Genomic DNA, 21,937 nt, shown 5'->3' with positions numbered 1-21,937 from the left:
AAGGCCTCGAACGCTCTCTTTTCTGGGAGTAGGAAAACCGCTTTTAAAGGCGGAGCAGCAACAGCAAGTTTTGGCTTACATTGCAGACTCAGCCTCTAGCTCTTTTGCCTCCTCTTCCGAAACTGGTAAATGTAAAAGCAGCGCGTCGCTTGTGGATGTTCACGGTCAGGGACAAGTCGCTTCCTTGTCCTCCTCAGCAAAAACTACAACAAGAGAGAAGGATGCAGCAGGCGACACAACGGGTCACTCCATGGAGCTCTTTACACATACCGTCCCTGGCTTAGAAAGTGAAACATTTAACAGGCCATGCCCATTACAAGTATATTCTGACATGGAGTGCACTGATGCACAGCCACAGCCAGAGTACTATGCTGCTCCTTTGACTCAGACCACCACATTGCCCTCTCAGGGTACAGATCCACAATCAGACCCTGATGAGACTATGTTGCCCCGCCACGAACGCTATACCACCGACCGACACAGTGACACAGACGAAGTTGCACACGAGCTCGAAGAGGAGGTAATAGATGACCCAGTTATTGACCCCGATTGGCAGCCATTGGGGGAACAGGGTGCAGGCGGCAGTAGTTCAGAAGCGGAGGTGGAGGAGGGGCCGCAGCAGGCATCAACATCGCAACAGGTTCCATCTGCCGGGCCCGTATCTGGCCCAAAACGCGTGTCAAAGCCAAAACCTGTTGGAGCACAGCGTTGCCATCCGGTTAAAGCTCAGTCTGCAATCCCTGAAAAGGGATCCGAGTCTAGGAAGAGTGCAGTCTGGCATTTTTTTAAACAACATCCAACTGATCAGCGCAAAGTCATCTGTCAAAAATGTTCAACTAGCTTAAGCAGAGGTCAGAATCTGAAAAGTCTAAATACTAGTTGCATGCATAGACACTTAACCACCATGCATTTTCAAGCCTGGACTAACTACCAAACGTCCCTCAAGGTTGTAGCACCCTCGGCCAATGAAGCTAGTCAGCAACGCAACATCCCTTCCGTCACTGTAAGGCCACCATTTTCTGCACCACCGGCAGTATCTGTGCAGGTTTCTTTGCCTGCCAAAAGCAGTCAGGGTCAGGGAACCACCAGTTTTGTAGGAGGAAATATTGCATCTAGGGCACCGGCGGAAACAATACCGTCTCCAACCGTCTCTCAGTCTGCCATGTACACCGGCACACCCGAAAGTTCCACGATCTCCAGCTCTCCAGTCCAGCTCACCCTACATGAGACTCTGGTTAGAAAAAGGAAGTACTTATCCTCGCATCCGCGTACACAGGGTTTTAACGCCCACATAGCTAGACTAATCTCGTTAGAGATGATGCCCTACCGGTTAGTTGAAAGCGAAGCTTTCAAAGCCCTGATGGAGTACGCTGAACCACGATACGAGCTACCCAGTCGACACTTTTTTTCCAGAAAAGCCATCCCAGCCCTGCACCAGCATGTTAAACAGCGCATCGTCCATGCACTCAGGCAATCTGTGAGTACAAAGGTGCACCTGACTACAGATGCATGGACCAGTAGGCATGGCCAGGGACGTTATGTGTCCATCACGGCACACTGGGTGAATGTGGTGGATGCAGGGTCCACAGGCGACATCAATTTAGGGACAGTTGTGCCTAGCCCACGGTCTAGGAAACAGTTGGCTGTAGGCGTTCGCACCCCCTCCTCCTCCTCCTCCTCGTCCTCCTGCAGAAGCTACAGCTCTTCCACAGAACGCAGTCTGCCAACCACTCCATCGGCAGATGACACTGTTGCACACCAGTTGTCCCATTATGGGCCAGCTACTGCCAAGCGTCAGCAGGCTGTATTGGCTATGAAGTGCTTGGGCGACAACAGACACACCGCGGAAGTTCTGTCCGAGTTCTTGCAACAAGAAACGCAGTCGTGGCTGGGCACAGTAGATCTTGAGGCAGGCAAGGTAGTGAGTGATAACGGAAGGAATTTCATGGCTGCCATCTCCCTTTCCCAACTGAAACACATTCCTTGCCTGGCTCACACCTTAAACCTGGTGGTGCAGTGCTTATTGAAAACATCCTGGGTTCTCCGACCTGCTCCTCAAAGTGCGTGCACTTTGCTCACATATCCGACGTTCGCCTGTACACGCCAGCCGTATGCAGACCTATCAGCGGTCTTTGAACCTTCCCCAGCATTGCCTAATCATAGACGTTGCAACAAGGTGGAACTCAACACTGCACATGCTTCAGAGACTGTGCGAACAGAGGCGTGCTGTTATTTATTTGTGGGAGCATACACGGGCAGGCAGTAGGATGGCAGACATGGAGTTGTCAGGTGTGCAGTGGTCTAAGATACAAGACATGTGTCAAGTCCTTCAGTGTTTTGAGGAATGCACACGGCTGGTTAGTGCAGACAACGCCGTAATAAGCATGAGCATCCCCCTAATGCGTCTGCTGATGCAAAGTTTGACGCACATAAAGGAGCAGGCGTCTGCACCAGAGGAAGAGGAAAGCCTTGATGACAGTCAGCCATTGTCTGGTCAGGGCAGTGTACAGGACGAGGTAGCGGGCGAAGAGGAGGTGGAGGACGAGGAGGATGATGGGGATGAGTATATTTTTAATGCCGAACCTTTCCCGGGGGCACAGGAAATTGGTTGCGTGTCACGGCCGGGTTCTGGTTTTTTGAGGGACACAAGTGACGTAGATTTGCCTGCAACTGCCCCTCAACCAATCACAACCGGAGATTTGACAACTGGAACTTTGGCCCACATGGCGGATTATGCCTTACGTATCCTAAAAAGGGACACACGCATTACGAAAATGATGAACGATGACGATTACTGGTTGGCCTGCCTCCTTGATCCACGCTATAAAGGCAAATTGCAAAATATTATGCCACATGAGAACTTGGAACTAATATTAGCAACCAAACAATCAACTCTTGTTGACCGTTTGCTTCAGGCATTCCCAGCACACAGCGCACGTGATCGTTCTCACACGAGCTCCAGGGGGCAGCAGACTAGGAGTGTTAGGGGTGCACACATCAGAAGTGGCGTTGGACAGAGGGGTTTTCTGACCAGGTTGTGGAGTGATTTTGCTATGACCGCAGACAGGACAGGTACTGCTGCATCAATTGAAAGTGACAGGAGACAACATTTGTCCAGTATGGTTACTAACTATTTTTCATCCCTTATCGATGTTCTCCCTCAACCGTCATTCCCATTTGATTACTGGGCCTCCAAATTAGACACCTGGCCAGAATTGGCAGAATATGCATTGCAGGTGCTTGCTTGCCCGGCAGCAAGTGTCCTATCAGAAAGAGTATTCAGTGCTGCAGGTTCAATATTAACCGAAAATAGGACTCGTCTGGCTACCCAAAATGTTGACGATCTAACATTCATTAAAATGAACCACAACTGGATTTCGAAATCTTTTGCCCCACCTTGCCCGGCCGACACCTAGCTTTCCTATGAAAGGCTCTTGCCTGTGAATTACTTTTCTAATGTCTAATTTGCTGCAGCTGATTGTACAGCATACGACATGTTTACACCTCCCTAAATGGCCAAACTCCCCACACGGGGCCGTGGTATCGCGACTTGGCGCAAGCACCCGTGAGACTGCTGTTTGTCTGAAGAGGTGGGTGTGCTCGCTTTTGGTTGACGGCATTGCTACTGGGTCCCTCATAGTACAATGTAGTGTCTCTGGCGGTGGTGGTGCGCACCCAACGTCAGACACACCGTTGTAACATGAGGGGCCCTGGGGCGGTCCCGCCGGCCTCTAGAGAGTTCCCCCCTACCCCAGCTCAAAATGTGCTCTACCACATGCAAAATTATGTCGCACAGCTCCACCAATCTTTAGTCTATTCGCTGACATCATTCAATGTCTGGCACTGACAATACAAATTTGTAGACATCTATGATGCAACTTAAAGTAGTCTGTGTCTGTGTCCTATATTGGCACCATTAAATAGTTACTGCCAAATTACTATGTCAGAAACTCAGCAGATGAGCCCACCCCTGTACCTAAGTATGCCACCTTTTTTTTTGTTTTGGTTGCTTTGCGAGACATTAACATCTATTTATATTTTGGGAGTACTGGGACAGACACTCCTTGCACTACTCCTCCACTCACCACCAAGCTGCCCGTGTATCCATGTAACCGCTGTAAAACTGCCATGAGCCTATTGTTTGTTATTTTAGGCCTTTGAAGCCTGTCTGCGGTCCCTCCTTCCACTAGTCCTCCACTGACCAGACCACTGCTGCCCGTGTACCCCTGGAACCAATTATAAAGTGCCTACAGCCAGCCCATTTTTTTATGTTAGGCCTTTGAAGCCTGTCTGCGGTCCCTCCTTCCACTAGTCCTCCACTGACCAGACCACTGCTGCCCGTGTACCCCTGGAACCAATTATAAAGTGCCTACAGCCAGCCCATTTTTTTATGTTAGGCCTTTGAAGCCTGTCTGCGGTCCCTCCTTCCACTAGTCCTCCACTGACCAGACCACTGCTGCCCGTGTACCCCTGGAACCAATTATAAAGTGCCTACAGCCAGCCCATTTTCTTATGTTAGGCCTTTGAAGCCTGTCTGCGGTCCCTACTTTAAATACTCCTCCACTCACCACCAAGCTGCCTGCCCGTGTATCCATGTAACCGCTGTAAAACTGCCATGAGCCTATTGTTTGTTATGTTAGGCCTTTGATAGCCTGTCTGCGGTCCCTACTTTAAATACTCCTCCACTCACCACCAAGCTGCCTGCCCGTCTATCCATGTAACCGCTGTAAAACTGCCATGAGCCTATTGTTTGTTATGTTAGGCCTTTGATAGCCTGTCTGCGGTCCTTACTTTAAATACTCCTCCACTCACCACCTAGCTGCCTGTGTATCCATGTAACCGCTGTAAAACTGCAATGAGTCTATTGTTTGTTATTTTAGGCCTTTGATAGCCTGTCTGCGGCCCCTACTTGCAATACTCCTCCACTGACCACAATGCTGCCTGGAGTGCCTGCCTGTGTATCCATGTAACCGATGTAAAACTGCCATGACTGCCTACTGTTTGTTATTTTAGGCCTTTGATAGCCTGTCTGCGGCCCCTACTTGCAATACTCCTCCACTGACCACAATGCTGCCTGGAGTGCCTGCCTGTGTATCCATGTAACCGATGTAAAACTGCCATGACTGCCTACTGTTTGTTATTTTAGGCCTTTGATAGCCTGTCTGCGGCCCCTACTTGCAATACTCCTCCACTGACCACAATGCTGCCTGGAGTGCCTGCCTGTGTATCCATGTAACCGATGTAAAACTGCCATGACTGCCTACTGTTTGTTATTTTAGGCTTTGATAGCCTGTCTGCGGCCCCTACTTGCAATACTCCTCCACTGACCACAATGCTGCCTGGAGTGCCTGCCTGTGTATCCATGTAACCGATGTAAAACTGCCATGACTGCCTACTGTTTGTTATTTTAGGCTTTGATAGCCTGTCTGCGGCCCCTACTTGCAATACTCCTCCACTGACCACAATGCTGCCTGGAGTGCCTGCCTGTGTATCCATGTAACCGATGTAAAACTGCCATGACTGCCTACTGTTTGTTATTTTAGGCCTTTGATAGCCTGTCTGCGGCCCCTACTTGCAATACTCCTCCACTGACCACAATGCTGCCTGGAGTGCCTGCCTGTGTATCCATGTAACCGATGTAAAACTGCCATGAGTGCCTACTGTTTGGTATTTTAGGCCTTTGATAGCCTGTCTGCGGCCCCTACTTGCAATACTCCTCCACTGACCACAATGCTGCCTGGAGTGCCTGCCTGTGTATCCATGTAACCGATGTAAAACTGCCATGACTGCCTACTGTTTGTTATTTTAGGCCTTTGATAGCCTGTCTGCGGCCCCTACTTGCAATACTCCTCCACTGACCACAATGCTGCCTGGAGTGCCTGCCTGTGTATCCATGTAACCGATGTAAAACTGCCATGAGTGCCTACTGTTTGGTATTTTAGGCCTTTGATAGCCTGTCTGCGGCCCCTACTTGCAATACTCCTCCACTGACCACAATGCTGCCTGGAGTGCCTGCCTGTGTATCCATGTAACCGATGTAAAACTGCCATGACTGCCTACTGTTTGTTATTTTAGGCCTTTGATAGCCTGTCTGCGGCCCCTACTTGCAATACTCCTCCACTGACCACAATGCTGCCTGGAGTGCCTGCCTGTGTATCCATGTAACCGATGTAAAACTGCCATGAGTGCCTACTGTTTGGTATTTTAGGCCTTTGATAGCCTGTCTGCAGCCCCTACTTGCAATACTCCTCCACTGACCACACCAATGCTGCCCGTGTACCCCTGGAACCTATTTAAAAGTTCATAGAGCCTAGTTATATATTTTATTTACTATTAATAAGGCCATGATGGACTACGCTGTACCACGCTACAAGCTAACCAGTCGACACTTCTTTTGCGAGAAAAGCCATCCCAACCCTCCACCAGCATGTAGAAGACCGCATTGTCCATGCACTCTGGCAATCTGTGAGTACAAAGGTGCACCTGACAACAGACGCATGGACCTGTAGGCATGGCCACGGAAGATTACGTGTCCATTACGGCGCAATGGGTTAATGTGTTGGATGCATGGTCCACAGGGGACAGCCTACTAAGTCTGTCTGCAGTCCCTAATTCAAATTGTCCTCCACTGTCTAAATCGGAGCTTCCACCTTCTGGCTTTCGGCCTATAGTATCAGAAATTAAACTGCATTTGGCCTTCAACTTTGGTTAGGGCCTACTAACGGCTCCTGCCCCTCCCTGGTGTTGCCCTCAACTAAATAAAGCTGAGCTTCAACCTTCTGCTCCAAATTACCATTTTAAAAAATGCAATAGGCTTTTCCGGCCTACTAAAGGTGTCTGTCTGTGTGCCCCTGCCTGGTGTTGTCCTCAACTAAATAAAGCTGAGCTTCAACCTTCTGCTCCAAATTACCATTTTAAAAAATGCAATAGGCTTTTCCGGCATACTAAAGGTGTCTGTCTGTGTGCCCCTGCCTGGTGTTGTCCTCAACTAAATAAAGCTGAGCTTCAACCTTCTGCTCCAAATTACCATTTTAAAAAATGCAATAGGCTTTTCCGGCCTACTAAAGGTGTCTGTCTGTGTGCCCCTGCCTGGTGTTGTCCTCAACTGAATAAAGCTGAGCTTCAACCTTCTGCTCCAAATTACCATTTTAAAAAATGCAATAGGCTTTTCCGGCCTACTAAAGGTGTCTGTCTGTGTGCCCCTGCCTGGTGTTGTCCTCAACTGAATAAAGCTGAGCTTCAACCTTCCGGCTCTCATTAAGTGGTTTTTAAAAAACAAAATGGTGGTTAGGGCCTACTAAAGGCTTCTGCCCCTCCCTGGTGTTGCCCTCAACTAAATAAAGCTGAGCTTCAACCTTCTGCTCCAAATTACCATTTTAAAAAATGCAATAGGCTTTTCCGGCCTACTAAAGGTGTCTGTCTGTGTGCCCCTGCCTGGTGTTGTCCTCAACTAAATAAAGCTGAGCTTCAACCTTCTGCTCCAAATTACCATTTTAAAAAATGCAATAGGCTTTTCCGGCCTACTAAAGGTGTCTGTCTGTGTGCCCCTGCCTGGTGTTGTCCTCAACTAAATAAAGCTGAGCTTCAACCTTCTGCTCCAAATTACCATTTTAAAAAATGCAATAGGCTTTTCCGGCCTACTAAAGGTGTCTGTCTGTGTGCCCCTGCCTGGTGTTGTCCTCAACTGAATAAAGCTGAGCTTCAACCTTCTGCTCCAAATTACCATTTTAAAAAATGCAATAGGCTTTTCCGGCCTACTAAAGATGTCTGTCTGTGTGCCCCTGCCTGGTGTTGCCCTCAACTAAATAAAGCTGAGCTTCAACCTTCTGCTCCAAATTACCATTTTAAAAAATGCAATAGGCTTTTCCGGCCTACTAAAGGTGTCTGTCTGTGTGCCCCTGCCTGGTGTTGTCCTCAACTGAATAAAGCTGAGCTTCAACCTTCTGCTCCAAATTACCATTTTAAAAAATGCAATAGGCTTTTCCGGCCTACTAAAGATGTCTGTCTGTGTGCCCCTGCCTGGTGTTGCCCTCAACTAAATAAAGCTGAGCTTCAACCTTCTGCTCCAAATTACCATTTTAAAAAATGCAATAGGCTTTTCCGGCCTACTAAAGGTGTCTGTCTGTGTGCCCCTGCCTGGTGTTGTCCTCAACTAAATAAAGCTGAGCTTCAACCTTCTGCTCCAAATTACCATTTTAAAAAATGCAATAGGCTTTTCCGGCCTACTAAAGGTGTCTGTCTGTGTGCCCCTGCCTGGTGTTGTCCTCAACTGAATAAAGCTAAGCTTCAACCTTCTGCTCCAAATTACCATTTTAAAAAATGCAATAGGCTTTTCCGGCCTACTAAAGGTGTCTGTCTGTGTGCCCCTGCCTGGTGTTGTCCTCAACTGAATAAAGCTGAGCTTCAACCTTCCGGCTCTCATTAAGTGGTTTTTAAAAAACAAAATGGTGGTTAGGGCCTACTAACGGCTTCTGCCCCTCCCTGGTGTTGCCCTCAACTAAAAAAAGCTGAGCTTCAACCTTCTGCTCCAAATTACCATTTTAAAAAATGCAATAGGCTTTTCCGGCCTACTAAAGGTGTCTGTCTGTGTGCCCCTGCCTGGTGTTGCCCTCAACTAAATAAAGCTGAGCTTCAACCTTCTGCTCCAAATTACCATTTTAAAAAATGCAATAGGCTTTTCCGGCCTACTAAAGGTGTCTGTCTGTGTGCCCCTGCCTGGTGTTGTCCTCAACTAAATAAAGCTGAGCTTCAACCTTCTGCTCCAAATTACCATTTTAAAAAATGCAATAGGCTTTTCCGGCCTACTAAAGGTGTCTGTCTGTGTGCCCCTGCCTGGTGTTGTCCTCAACTAAATAAAGCTGAGCTTCAACCTTCTGCTCCAAATTACCATTTTAAAAAATGCAATAGGCTTTTCCGGCCTACTAAAGGTGTCTGTCTGTGTGCCCCTGCCTGGTGTTGTCCTCAACTGAATAAAGCTGAGCTTCAACCTTCTGCTCCAAATTACCATTTTAAAAAATGCAATAGGCTTTTCCGGCCTACTAAAGGTGTCTGTCTGTGTGCCCCTGCCTGGTGTTGCCCTCAACTAAATAAAGCTGAGCTTCAACCTTCTGCTCCAAATTACCATTTTAAAAAATGCAATAGGCTTTTCCGGCCTACTAAAGGTGTCTGTCTGTGTGCCCCTGCCTGGTGTTGTCCTCAACTAAATAAAGCTGAGCTTCAACCTTCTGCTCCAAATTACCATTTTAAAAAATGCAATAGGCTTTTCCGGCCTACTAAAGGTGTCTGTCTGTGTGCCCCTGCCTGGTGTTGTCCTCAACTAAATAAAGCTGAGCTTCAACCTTCTGCTCCAAATTACCATTTTAAAAAATGTAATAGGCTTTTCCGGCCTACTAAAGATGTCTGTCTGTGTGCCCCTGCCTGGTGTTGCCCTCAACTAAATAAAGCTGAGCTTCAACCTTCTGCTCCAAATTACCATTTTAAAAAATGCAATAGGCTTTTCCGGCCTACTAAAGGTGTCTGTCTGTGTGCCCCTGCCTGGTGTTGTCCTCAACTGAATAAAGCTGAGCTTCAACCTTCCGGCTCTCATTAAGTGGTTTTTAAAAAACAAAATGGTGGTTAGGGCCTACTAACGGCTTCTGCCCCTCCCTGGTGTTGCCCTCAACTAAATAAAGCTGAGCTGCAACCTTCTGCTCCAAATTACCATTTTAAAAAATGCAATAGGCTTTTCCGGCCTACTAAAGGTGTCTGTCTGTGTGCCCCTGCCTGGTGTTGTCCTCAACTAAATAAAGCTGAGCTTCAACCTTCTGCTCCAAATTACCATTTTAAAAAATGCAATAGGCTTTTCCGGCCTACTAAAGGTGTCTGCCCCTCCCTGGTGTTGTCCTCAACTGAACAAAGCTGAGCTTCCACATTCTGGCTTTCGCCCTATACTATCAGATATTAAACTGCATTTGGCCTACTAGTGTGGTTAGGCCCTTGAAACAGTGTCTGCTGCTCTTGGGTTTGCTACTCCACTGAACAAAGCAATGCCGCCTGTTTAGTCCTGTTACCAATTTTGAACTGCATTTAGCCTACTTTATTCTTTGGCCCTATATCTGTTTCCTCCTCATCCTGCCCATTGCCCAGCCACTGCTAAATGAGTCTGCTGGTACATTGACCTAGACCACTACATTCCCCTTGTACTCTACACAGCCAGAATCTGACCCTGCTGAAAGTAAGGTTCCCCTTCCCGCATGTTATACCACCTTACACAGGGACAAAGAGGAAGGTGCAGATGAAAGTGCAGGTTCCTTCATCAGGTGGGGGGGCATACTCGTTGGCGACGTCACTGGCACAGGGCCCCTCAGAGTACGCAAAAGTGTCGCTGCTGGTGGGAGGCGCCCCCGCCATGCAAACACACCGCCGTACTTTGAGGGGCCCTGTGCCAGTGCCAATGCGAACGAGTGGGCCCCCCCCTGCTTGCTCAGGATCACAGCACTTGCAACGTTTAAATACTTACCTTTCCCTGCAACACCGCCGTGACGTAGTCCGCATTTCCTGGGCCCACGAAAAACTTGAGCCAGCCCTACTCCCCCCACAACTTTCCCCCAATTCCCTATGCCCAACTATTATTATACAGTTAATTAAGATTGGCAAGCTTCAGAAACAAGAATGGATGTTTTTGGCATTAAAATGGGCACTGTAGGTGTTTTCCTGGCCTCCACTCACTGCCGACTATGCTTCCCCATTGACTTGCATTGGGTTTCGTGTTTCGGTCGATCCCCGACTTTTAGCGATAATCGGCCGACTGCACTCGACTCGACTCTGGACAAAATCGGGTTTCCCAAAACCCTACTCGATCTTAAAAAAATGAAAGTCGCTCAACCCTACTCCAGAGACCTGTGGCAGCCTGATCAGGTCTTATAAAAGACGATTATTAGCTGTAATTGCAAACAAAGGTTATTCAACAAAATATTAATCCTAGGGGTTGAATATTAATTGACCCACACTTTTATGTTTAAAATTTATAAAAATTTAACTGAGCAACAAAACTTTTTGGTTTGTAAGATTTAGGCATCTGTTAATAAATCCTGCTCTTGTTTGAAGTTTGAAGGCTCTAGCTTATTTGCATACTATTAAACCTGCTAAATCTGCAGGGGGTTGAATACTACTTGTAGGCATTGTATGTGTATATATATATATATATATATATATATATATATATATATATATATATATTTTTTTTTTTTTTTTTTTTATTTATTTTTTTTTTTACACATGTAAATATTTTTTATTACTTTCACCCAGGGGGGACATCACAGTAAAGTGACAGATCGCTGATCTGACACTTTGCTGCTCACTGTGTCAGATCAGCGATCACACAGGCACAGCAGGGAGGCTTCTCGGTGTCTGCTCTGAGCAGGCGCTTGTAAGCCACCTCCCTGCCATTTTGAATCCGGGGCCTGCAGGGAGGAGATGCTCGGTACAAGGTGCGCACATCGCCTTGTACCGAGGGTCTCAGGGAAGCCTGCAAGGAGCCGCCTCCCTGCTCGATGCTTCCCTAAGCCCCCAGAACACTGTGATCATGTTTGATCGCATTGTGCCGGGGGTTAATGTGCCGGGGGCGGTCCGTGACCGCTCCTGGCACATAGTGCCGGATGTCAGCTGCGATAGTCCCCCCGTGAGCGCCCTCGATCGCTATGACGTACTATCCCATCCCTGGGAATTAAGTCCCAGGTCACCTTGATGGGATAGTACCTCAAATGGGATTAAAGGGTTAAGCAGCTTCAGTCACCTCCGACCGAGAACCACAGGTGGCGTCACAAACTTTCATTATTTCAACAACCCCTTTAAAAACCATCCCTTTTACTTGGGCACTCAGGGCCACGAACCGGGTCGCTGCTACTGTGACCACTCCTTTAAGTGCGACCGGACCCGGTACGTGTGCCCCATGGCCCTGACGGTCGACTCACTTTCATAGTTGAGTTGTTTTTTTACTGTTATGTTACAAAAAATAAAACTTTAATAATAAAAAAGTATTTGATAAAAAAAATAATAAAAAAAAGGTATAGGACCCCAATATTCTTGATAACCAGCTATAATAAAGCTGACAGCATATAAGGGACACCCTATCCTTTTTTATTTATTTATTTAAAGCACAGGCATCAGGAGATGAATACTCCCATCATACTTTTGCTGTTGGGATGGGAGCAGTACTCTCTCATAAGCCAAAGCGTGTGGCCGTAGGTAACCTTTTTATCGCCCAGTCACAGCTGCTGGCTCATGCTGTCATCTGACAGCATGAAACCACAGTTCTGTGACCGGTGGTAAAGATCTTACCTCTGATCAGAGCCCATGTTTACTACGCTATCATGCTGTTGACAGCATGGCAAACAACAGATGTTCAGGCCCCATTCTGAATGGGGTCCAGGTTAGGGTACCCAAACTAACTTTTTTTTAGATGTTTAGTTAAACCTGCCAGACCCAAAGATCCACAAGTTCACCTATCACTACTTATGCATTGTCATTCCTTGTACAGTAGTGGTCAGTACCCGACCATCATAGATCGCGGTTCCCACTGCAGTTTTATGGCAGAGCCATTTTCCTTTTACAGAGTCACTGGGTAAATTTCTCTCTTCTGTAGATTGTAAGCTTTTCTGATCATCAGGGTCTACTCTATCAGATGTAAATAGTGAGCTCTTATGCTCAGCTGGGTCCTTTTTTTGCCTGTGAAGTGTAAGCTCTCGTGTTTAGTGACGTTATCTCTCTGTCAGTGGAGAGAAAACATTTAATACTAAACTTTTTGGATATTACCACTGCTTTGAGAGTTATCAGCAGCGCAAGTGAAATACACCGCCGCTTGCACTTCTGTTATCTCTCTGTCTTCTCCCCCATGTGTATTTTGTGAGTAATTACAAGCTTTCCATAATTGAAATGTATTTGCCGTCAATCAATTTTTTTGGGAAAATTAATCTAATAGGAATTTCAAAACATTCACTCATCTCTATTGATGATCTATCCTAAGGACAAAACAACCTCTTTAATCATTTTTTCAAAACTTTTTGAAATTAACTTTCTGTGAAACTCAAGCTGAGTTATCCAGGGATCCTCTTTGTAAAGCTCTTTTCTTTTGCTAATTGATAAAAATCTCAAAGGATTTTAAAATGAGATACAGAATTCCTTAAAAGAGCATTTTAAAATGAGTTCACTAAGTCACCCCAAAAACTATAGAAAACTTTTATTTTGCTGTATAAGTAGGCAATTTGTTTTATGATGAGGTACACCATTATATTTTAAAGTCTGAGCTTTTTAAAATTTTTAATTATTTAGTGCAAGATAAAAAATCCAATTCCCCTTTTTAGTTTCCAGAATTGATGTTATTAACTCTAATAAGGCATTTTAAATGAGTTGTCAACTCATTCAGAAAAGGTCAAGAAAAATGTTTTGCTTTTTAATTTTGTGAGGGGCGCTCTTAAATTTTTATTATACAGTATGAAATGAAAATCAAGCTTTTCCTTTTTTCCTTCCATGATAGCTTTATAACATTTTAAAATTTTTTGTTAACAGACTATTTATTGCAAGCGAGACAATTTTATGCATTCATTTGGTATTTGAGTAGCTCTAGAGCTCATTATCTGCAGCTTGAAAAAAAAAATAGACAACAACCAATAAGTCTGTCTTCTATTCTGACGAGTAAAATTTTGTTGAAATCTGGAATGTGGCATGTAAGTGAAGAAAATAAATTATTTTCTGAACAGAATAATAAACCAGGTGTTCATCAGCAGCAAAATGTATTTGACGAGCTTAGCAAGCTCTTCTCAAACAGCTGAAGTGTTGCGAGCCTGATTGCAGATACAATGGAAGTATATTTAATATGAATCTGGTGTTTTAATCAAAACTGTTTTGCTGAACTAAGGTTGTCAGTTTTGTCATGATTTTGAAGCAATTATTTTATGCACATATAGGCTAATGGTTAGTCTGATGTACATAATAGAGCTTTAATTGACTTGGATAAGTAATCAGGATGTAATTAGAGAAGAAGCACTTCAAGGTTCCACATTTTTTCTCCTTTGATGTGCACTGCTATTTTCTGCACGACAAATTTAGGTATATTTGAAGCAGCAAGATGATAATAGATCAACGAGGTAATAAAACACAAAATAGGTTTAAAAAAGTTTACTTTTAAATCAGTGAAGTCACAAGCAGCAAATAGAGGTGAATTATAAGCATTCCTTGGGATTCATGCACACAGATGAGTCTATGTTATACATTCAATAAGAAAAAGATAATTCATTTCAAAATAAGCAAAAAACACATCTATAACCAATTCTCCACTGTGCCCTCCACAGTTTCTAAGCAATTACTTCTGCAAGTGGACTTATTGACCTCATTATTACGTTGTCTTTCATTTTAAGATTGGCCTCCTATAGGGAACATTGCTGTCCTAACTATGTAATACACTGAAAATGAGTTAAGTGGATGAAAAAGTTCAAGCTTCTTCCCTTTTGAGCTGTGCACTGTACCTCACAAGTATTTTTTGACCACATATTGAGTCTTGGCGTACTCAGGAGAAATTTTATAACAAATTGTATGGGCCATTTTCTCCTAATGTCCCTTTTAAAAACTGAAAACTTAGGGCCAAAGCAACATTTTAGTGGAAAAAAAAATAATTTTCCAATGACTCCGTCCAGTTTTGTGTGTATTTTGCATCTCTGGTGTGCACATCAATATGTATTGGTTCTGTTCTCCTCTATTTCCATTTCCCCTCTCCATGCATTTGTAGCACCCAGATTCAGATTGTGTCTTATATTTTAGGGTTCTTATTAGTGCACCCTATTTTTGCCTTTGTGTCCAAAAGTCAGATAGTGCACCATCCCTTCCAAGTCCTGCCGTGCGTCAAAACAGTAGTTTTTCCCACATATGGGATATCAGCATAGTCAGTATAAATTGAATAGCAAATTGTATTGTCCATTTTCACCTGTTACCTTTATGAAAATGAAATATTTGGAGCTAAAACCACATTTTTGTTGGGAAAATGTGTTTTTTTTTCATTATAAACTTCTGTGAAGCACCTGTGAGTTCAAAGTGCTTACTACACCTCTAGATAAATTCTTTGAGGGGACACTTTTGGGGGCTTCCACCGTTTAGGCACATAAAGGACTCTGAATCTCTGCTATCTATTACAGCCAATTTTGCAGTTCAAAACTTTTGCACCCTGCCATGCACCTAAAAAGTAGTTTTATACCACATATGGGGTATCGGAGTACTCAGGAGAAACTGCACAATCATTTTTTGAAAATGCAAATTTTGGGACTTAAGCAATATTTTTCCAAGAAAAGGTAAAATTTTCAGTTTTTCCTTCACCATTGCTTTAATTATGGTGAATCTCCTAAAAGGTTAATAAACTTCTTGAATGTGGTTTTGAGCAGTTTGAGTGGTGTATTTTTTTAAATGATGTCACTTTGGGGTATTTTGTGTAATATAGACCCTTCAAAGTCACTTCAAATGGGACGTGCTATCTAAGAAAATTGTTTTTGAAAATTTTGTTGGAAAAATGAGAAGTTGTGTTTATAAACTTTTAATGTCAGTGCATGCTAACTAAACTTTTAACCCCTCTTTCTAACCCCCCTTTTAGTACAGACCAAAAGTTTGGACACACCTTCTCATTTAAAGATTTTTCGGTATTTTCATGACTATGAAAATTGTACATTCACACTGAAGGCATCAAAACTATGAATTAACACATGTGGAATTATATACTTAACAAAAAACTGTGAAACAACTGAAAATATGTCTTATATTCTAAGTTCTTCAAAGTAGCCACCTTTTGCTTTTATGACTGCTTTGCACACTCTTGGCATTCTCTTTATGAGCTTCAAGAGGTAGTCACCGGGAATGGTTTTCACTTCACAGGTGTGCCCTGTCAGGTTTAATAAGTAGGATTTCTCGCCTTATGAATGGGGTCCGGACCATCAGTTGTGTTGTGCAGAAGTCTGGTGGATACACAACTGATAGTCCTAGTGAATAGACTGTTAGCTGTTTTTTCTTGCCATAATACAAATTCTAAGTAAAGAAAAACGAGTGGCCATCATTACTTTAAGAAATGCAGGTCAGTCAGTCCGAAAAATTTGAAAAACTTTGAAAGTGTTCCCAAGTGCAGTTGCAAAAACCCTCAAGTGCTACAAAGAAACTGGCTCACATGAGGACCGCCCCAGGAAAGGAAGACCAAGAGTCACCTCTGCTTCTGAGGATAAGTTTATCTGTGTCACCAGCCTCAGAAATCGCAGGTTAACAGCAGCTCAGATTAGAGACCAGGTCAATGCCACACAGAGTTCTAGCAGCAGACACATCTTTCCAACAACTGTTAAGAGGAGACTTTGTGCAGCAGGCCTTCATGGTAAAATAGCTGCTAGGAAACCACTGCTAAAGACAGGCAACAAGCAGAAGAGACTTTTTGGGCTAAAGAACACAAGGAATGGACATTAGACCAGTGGAAATTTGTGCTTTGGTCTGATGAGTCCAAATTTGAGATCTTTGGTTCCCACCACTGTGTCTTTGTGCGACGCAGAAAAGGTGAACGGATGGACTCTACATGCCTGGTTCCCACTGTGAAGCATGGAGGAGGAGGTGTGATGGTGTGGGGGTGCTTTGCTGGTGACACTGTTGGGGATTTATTCAAAATTGAAGACATACTGAACCAGCATGGCTACCACAGCATCTCGCAGCGACATGCTATTCCATCCGCTTTGCATTTAGTTGGACCATCATTTATTTTTTAACAGGACAATGACCCCAAACACACGTCCAGGCTGTGTAAGGGCTATTTGAACATGGAGAGTGATGGGGTGCTACGCCAGATGACCTGGCCTCCACAGACACCAGACCTGAACCCAATCGAGATGGTTTGGGGTGAGCTGGACCGCAGAGTGAAGGCAAAAGAGCCAACAAGTGCTAAGCATCTCTGGGAACTCCTTCAAGATTGTTGGAAGACCATTCCCAGTGACTACCTCTTGAAGCTCATCAAGAGAATGCCAAGAGTGTGCAAAGCAGTCATCAAAGCAAAAGGTGGCTACTTTGAAGAACCTAGAATATAAGACACATTTTCAGTTGTTTCACACTTTTTTGTTAAGTATATAATTCCACATGTTAATTCATAGTTTTGATGCCTTCAGTGTGATCGTACAATTTTCATATTCATGAAAATACAGAAAAATCTTTAAATGAGAAGGTGTGTCCAAACTTTTGGTCTGTACTGTATATATATTTTTAAATATGCTGATGTGAAGTTGACATGTGGTACATTTTATTTATTAACTATTTTGTTTGATACAACTAACTGGTTTAAGGGCATGAATATTCAAAGTCTGAAAATTGTTACATTTTCAAATATTTTTGTGATCCAAGAAATATCGTTTCTCCTTGCGGAGAGTGACATGTTAAGCATGTCAAGGTGAGGAGACTTAAAGCTGCATTGCTCTTCTGGGAAATATGCAAATTGTCTCTTCAGAGAGGAAGAGGACTAGAACTCTAGTGCCACCTATTGGAAGTAGCAATCCTAACAGTTAATGTTGACCCTTTAACGAGCCTTGTCACATGAATTAGGATAAAAGCCAAACCAGAATCTCAATTTGCAGACACTATTTTGGGGTACTGTCCCTCATCAGTGCAAAGTGGAGATCTGGTTTGGCTGAGTGAGAGGCGTCTGACCGGGATCCAAGAAGTATCATTTCTCCTTGTGGAGAGTGACATGTTAAGCATGTTGTGGTGAGGAGACTTAAAGCCGCAATACTCCTCTGGGAAATATGCAAATTGTCTCTTCAGAGAGGAAGAGGACTAGAATTCTAGTGCCACCTATTGGAAGTAGCAATCCTAACACTCAATGTCGACCCTTTGTCTAACCTTGTCACATGACTTAGGATAAAAGCCTCTTCCTCTCTGAAGAGACAATTTGCATGCTGTGACCTTCTAACTATTGTTCTCACCCCAAAAAAAATTTCTGTTTGAAAATACGTATTATTTACAAACCCAAGGCACAGCCATGGGCTCGAATGTAGCGCCTCCATACGCCATCGCCTACATGGCCCATTATGAGGACACTCTTATCTATGTCAATGACCTCTTCCGCACTCACGCTGTAGTGTGGAAGAGATATATCGATGATATTTTTTGCATCTGGAAAGGCGACCTTGTATCCCTGGAACAATTCTTTCTCTTCTTAAAGACCTCCTGGCCCGGCCTAGTTTTTACTATGTCACATGATCCCCATCAGATTAATTTTCTCGATACAATTGTCATTAAGCATGAGTTTGGTAATTTATCTACTGATCTCTTTACCAAACCAACGTACCACAATTGTCTATTGCATTTTGATAGCTTTCATCCCACTAGAATGAAGAAAGCTATCGCTCATTCACAAATACAAAGAGTCAGTATAATAGTCTCTAACCCTACTTTAAAAGAACGTAGAGTTGAGGAAATTAAATCCAAGTTTCTCAATAGAGGCTACCCCCCACAAAGCCTGAACACCAACCACAACCGGACTAGGGTCATCAATAGTGACCCTATGGGCCGCCGGATCCCATTCGTACACCACTACCACCCTTCGGCTTATAAAATCAACAGCGCCATCCGCCAACATTGGCACCTCCTACATACAGCTCACCCTAAAATTGAAGAATTAAAAAATCCATTCTTACCCTGTTTTAAATGGGCACCCAACCTATGCGATACCCTGGTTAGAGCTGACATAGGCCCTTCACACATACCTATGAAGGAACGCTTTCTACAAAATCCAAAAATGGGCACCTTCCCTTGTCTCAATTGTAACCAGTGTAATAACGTTCTGAAGGGCAACACCATCCACCACCCTCATACTGGTAAAAGATACAATATCAATCAATTCTTCACCTGCGACTCAAACTTCATGATATATTTAATAAAATGCCCCTGTGGCTTACTCTATGTGGGTGAGACCACCCAATCTGTCAAAGACAGAATCTCAAAACATAAGTCGACCATCAGGTGTAAGAACCTCTTACTTCCCATTCCACAACATTTCATCTCTAAAGGCCACAATGAAGCACAATTAAGATTTCAAGTGATTGAACAGATCTCAACCCCCCCGCCGTGGTGGTGACCGGGTCTCAATACTAAAGCTGAGGGAAGCGTACTGGATCCATGAGCTCAACACCCTGACAAGAGGACTAAACAGAGACTACAACCTACAATCTTTTGTATAACTCATGGGGAAGGATCTATGATCCATGTTCATTCAAGGAATTGTGTACCAAATTTCGATTTGCACTCACAAATAATGTATTTTCTTTTGATCAAACATTTTATCGCCAGGTCAAGGGCTGCGCGATGGGGACGAGATTCGCCCCCAGTTATGCTAATTTGTTTATGGGGGGTGGTTGAGTCTGTCCTCATCGCGCAGCCTGTTCTTACACGTGGCAAATTACTTTTTTATCGACGTTTCATTGATGATCTATTCTGTATATGGTCTGGCACTGAGGGGGAGGCACTGCAGTTCATCTCTAATCTTAATAAGAATTCATGGGGCCTACACTTCACAGCTAACATCTCAAACATCTCTCTTCAATTTCTCAATCTCGTGGTCCAAATTGACGAAACTGGTCTTATTTCTACTACCACACACTTTAAGGAAGTGGACATAAATAGTTATTTGAGCTTCTCTAGTGGCCACCTACCCAAGTGGATTCAGAATGTCCCTTATGGTCAATATTGGCGGATACGCAAAAACTGTACTCGCGACTCTGATTTCCTTAGGGAAGCTAAAATCTTGGATCATAGGTTTGAACAGAGAGGTTACCCAAAAAAACTTGTTAGGGATGCTTATCAGAGAGTGAAATCCTTGACACAGAAGGATTGTATTAATAGTATTAAGATGAAATCGATGGAGCCACCTCCCCCTAGGACATCATATAGTAGGTGGAGTTTCATTACCACCTATAATCAGTCTCATGTAATGGTTAAAAAACTCTTATCAAAATACTGGTTCATTCTTAAAAGGGATCCAGTACTTTCAAGCCACTTACCCCCCATCCCATAACGATTTTTTGTAGGAACCAGACCCTAGGTACTAAGATTGCACCCAGCAACACGATAATAGTTCCTATCCATCCGGGACCTTGTGTGTCTCCTAATTCTGGTTGTTTTTCATGCGGGAATACTAAGTGTCTTTGTTGCATCTCCATTGAGAAGGGTGCACGCAATTTCAAATCGAATACGACAGGTACTATTTTTAAAATTCAATTCTTCTGTTAATTGCCAATCTACTTATTATAGTATACTTGATTGAATGCAGATGCGGTCTACAATATGTGGGCCGCACCATACAAACGATGTACGCTAGATTAAATAAACATCAACAGAATATAAAAAATGGCTTCGTGCTACATAGCTTGTCCAAACACCAATAAAAAATTGGTGCACCAAAAAAATTGGAAATCAATGAAACTGATAATTATCAATCATATACCTGATAATGTGACTGGCCGCCTAAGCACTTTAATAAAAAAGAAAGCTTTTGGATATTTAAGCTGGGCACATTGGCCCTTGAAGGACTGAACCTTGTGATTGGGAAAGTGACTAGTTAGAAATCGACATTATTTTTATTTTATTTTTTTTATTTTTTATGATTACTTTTACTATTTTTTTCCCATTTTTTATCTTGGGTTGTCTTTTATTATGTTTTTAGTATGTTCCCTCTCTGGGAGGTGTCGGGTTTTAAAATGTTTTAATAAATGTCTCTTTCCCTCTCCACCCCCTTTTTTTTTTTTTTACTCATTGTAATCATATATTTGCATATGTAATTACAACTGTTCTATGATTCGTTGTCTCTGGTTTAAATACTGCTTCCCTGTTATGACTAATAAATATCCATCTGAAGAAGACAGCGTATGCCATTGAAACGCGTTGTGGTTCAACCTAAACTGGTGTCTGTGTCCTTCATCCTGCGCTCCTGAGACTGGTCTTTTTTCCTATATCTGTAAACAGAGACTACAACCTACAATCTTTTGTATAACTCATGGGAAAGATTCTATGATCCATGTTCATCCAAGGAATTGCTTACCTAATTTTGCTATGACATCAAATGCTGATCATTTATTATTTATTATTTACTAATTTTTGTAATTTTCATCGCTCTCCATTATATTCAGGACCATTTAACATTATGCATACCTTTTTGCTATATCTATATAATATATGCTGCTCAGCACCCATTGCAGAGAATTCACTATTTATTATTGATTAATTCTGGTCCGTTTACTTTAATACTCTAGTGATTTTAATTGGAGCCTTGATCACCTAACATCATGCACAAAATTATGATGAATGCGGTTTATCTCTCATTACTCAGAGTACTGATATGTTTTTTCTTCCTTCAGAGCCATATGTATTGAGTCTTCACCTCCACCATCTCCTCTGTGACACACCACCAAAGAGTTACTTAGTTCCTAAGACTCCGCCAACCACGCTGAGACTCACCGCCCTATGTAAAGTACACTCCTCCATAGCGCACGGCCTCACGACACGCATAACGTCAATTCTCTGCGTGACTGTGGAACGCACAGCATTCATCACCTTATTTTACGGCACATCACGTCACTTCCAGCTGCCGTCTTCTGGTTTCTCAGCAGGGCATCTGCGCATGTATAGCTAATATAAAAGAGACTTTTCACACGCCATCACCACATTGCAGACTTGCGGTGGATACCCTTTTCCTCACATCTTGGTAAGTTCACATTTGCCTACCTCACTTTCATTTCTAACTACTATTTTGGCCATACTAATCTATTGTCTATATATGGCTCACAGACAGGCTGGGCGGAACAGCCTTTACTTACCAGTATTACTGATCTATCTTCAAAGTTGGTATGTGTCTCTCCTTTTCTACGTGCACATTTGGCACACTATATTGTACTTCTCTAATTTT

This window comes from Ranitomeya variabilis, chromosome 1 (assembly GCF_051348905.1).
Source record: "Ranitomeya variabilis isolate aRanVar5 chromosome 1, aRanVar5.hap1, whole genome shotgun sequence".
NCBI lineage: Eukaryota > Metazoa > Chordata > Amphibia > Anura > Dendrobatidae > Ranitomeya > Ranitomeya variabilis.
Note: the sequence above shows the minus strand (reverse complement) of the source record.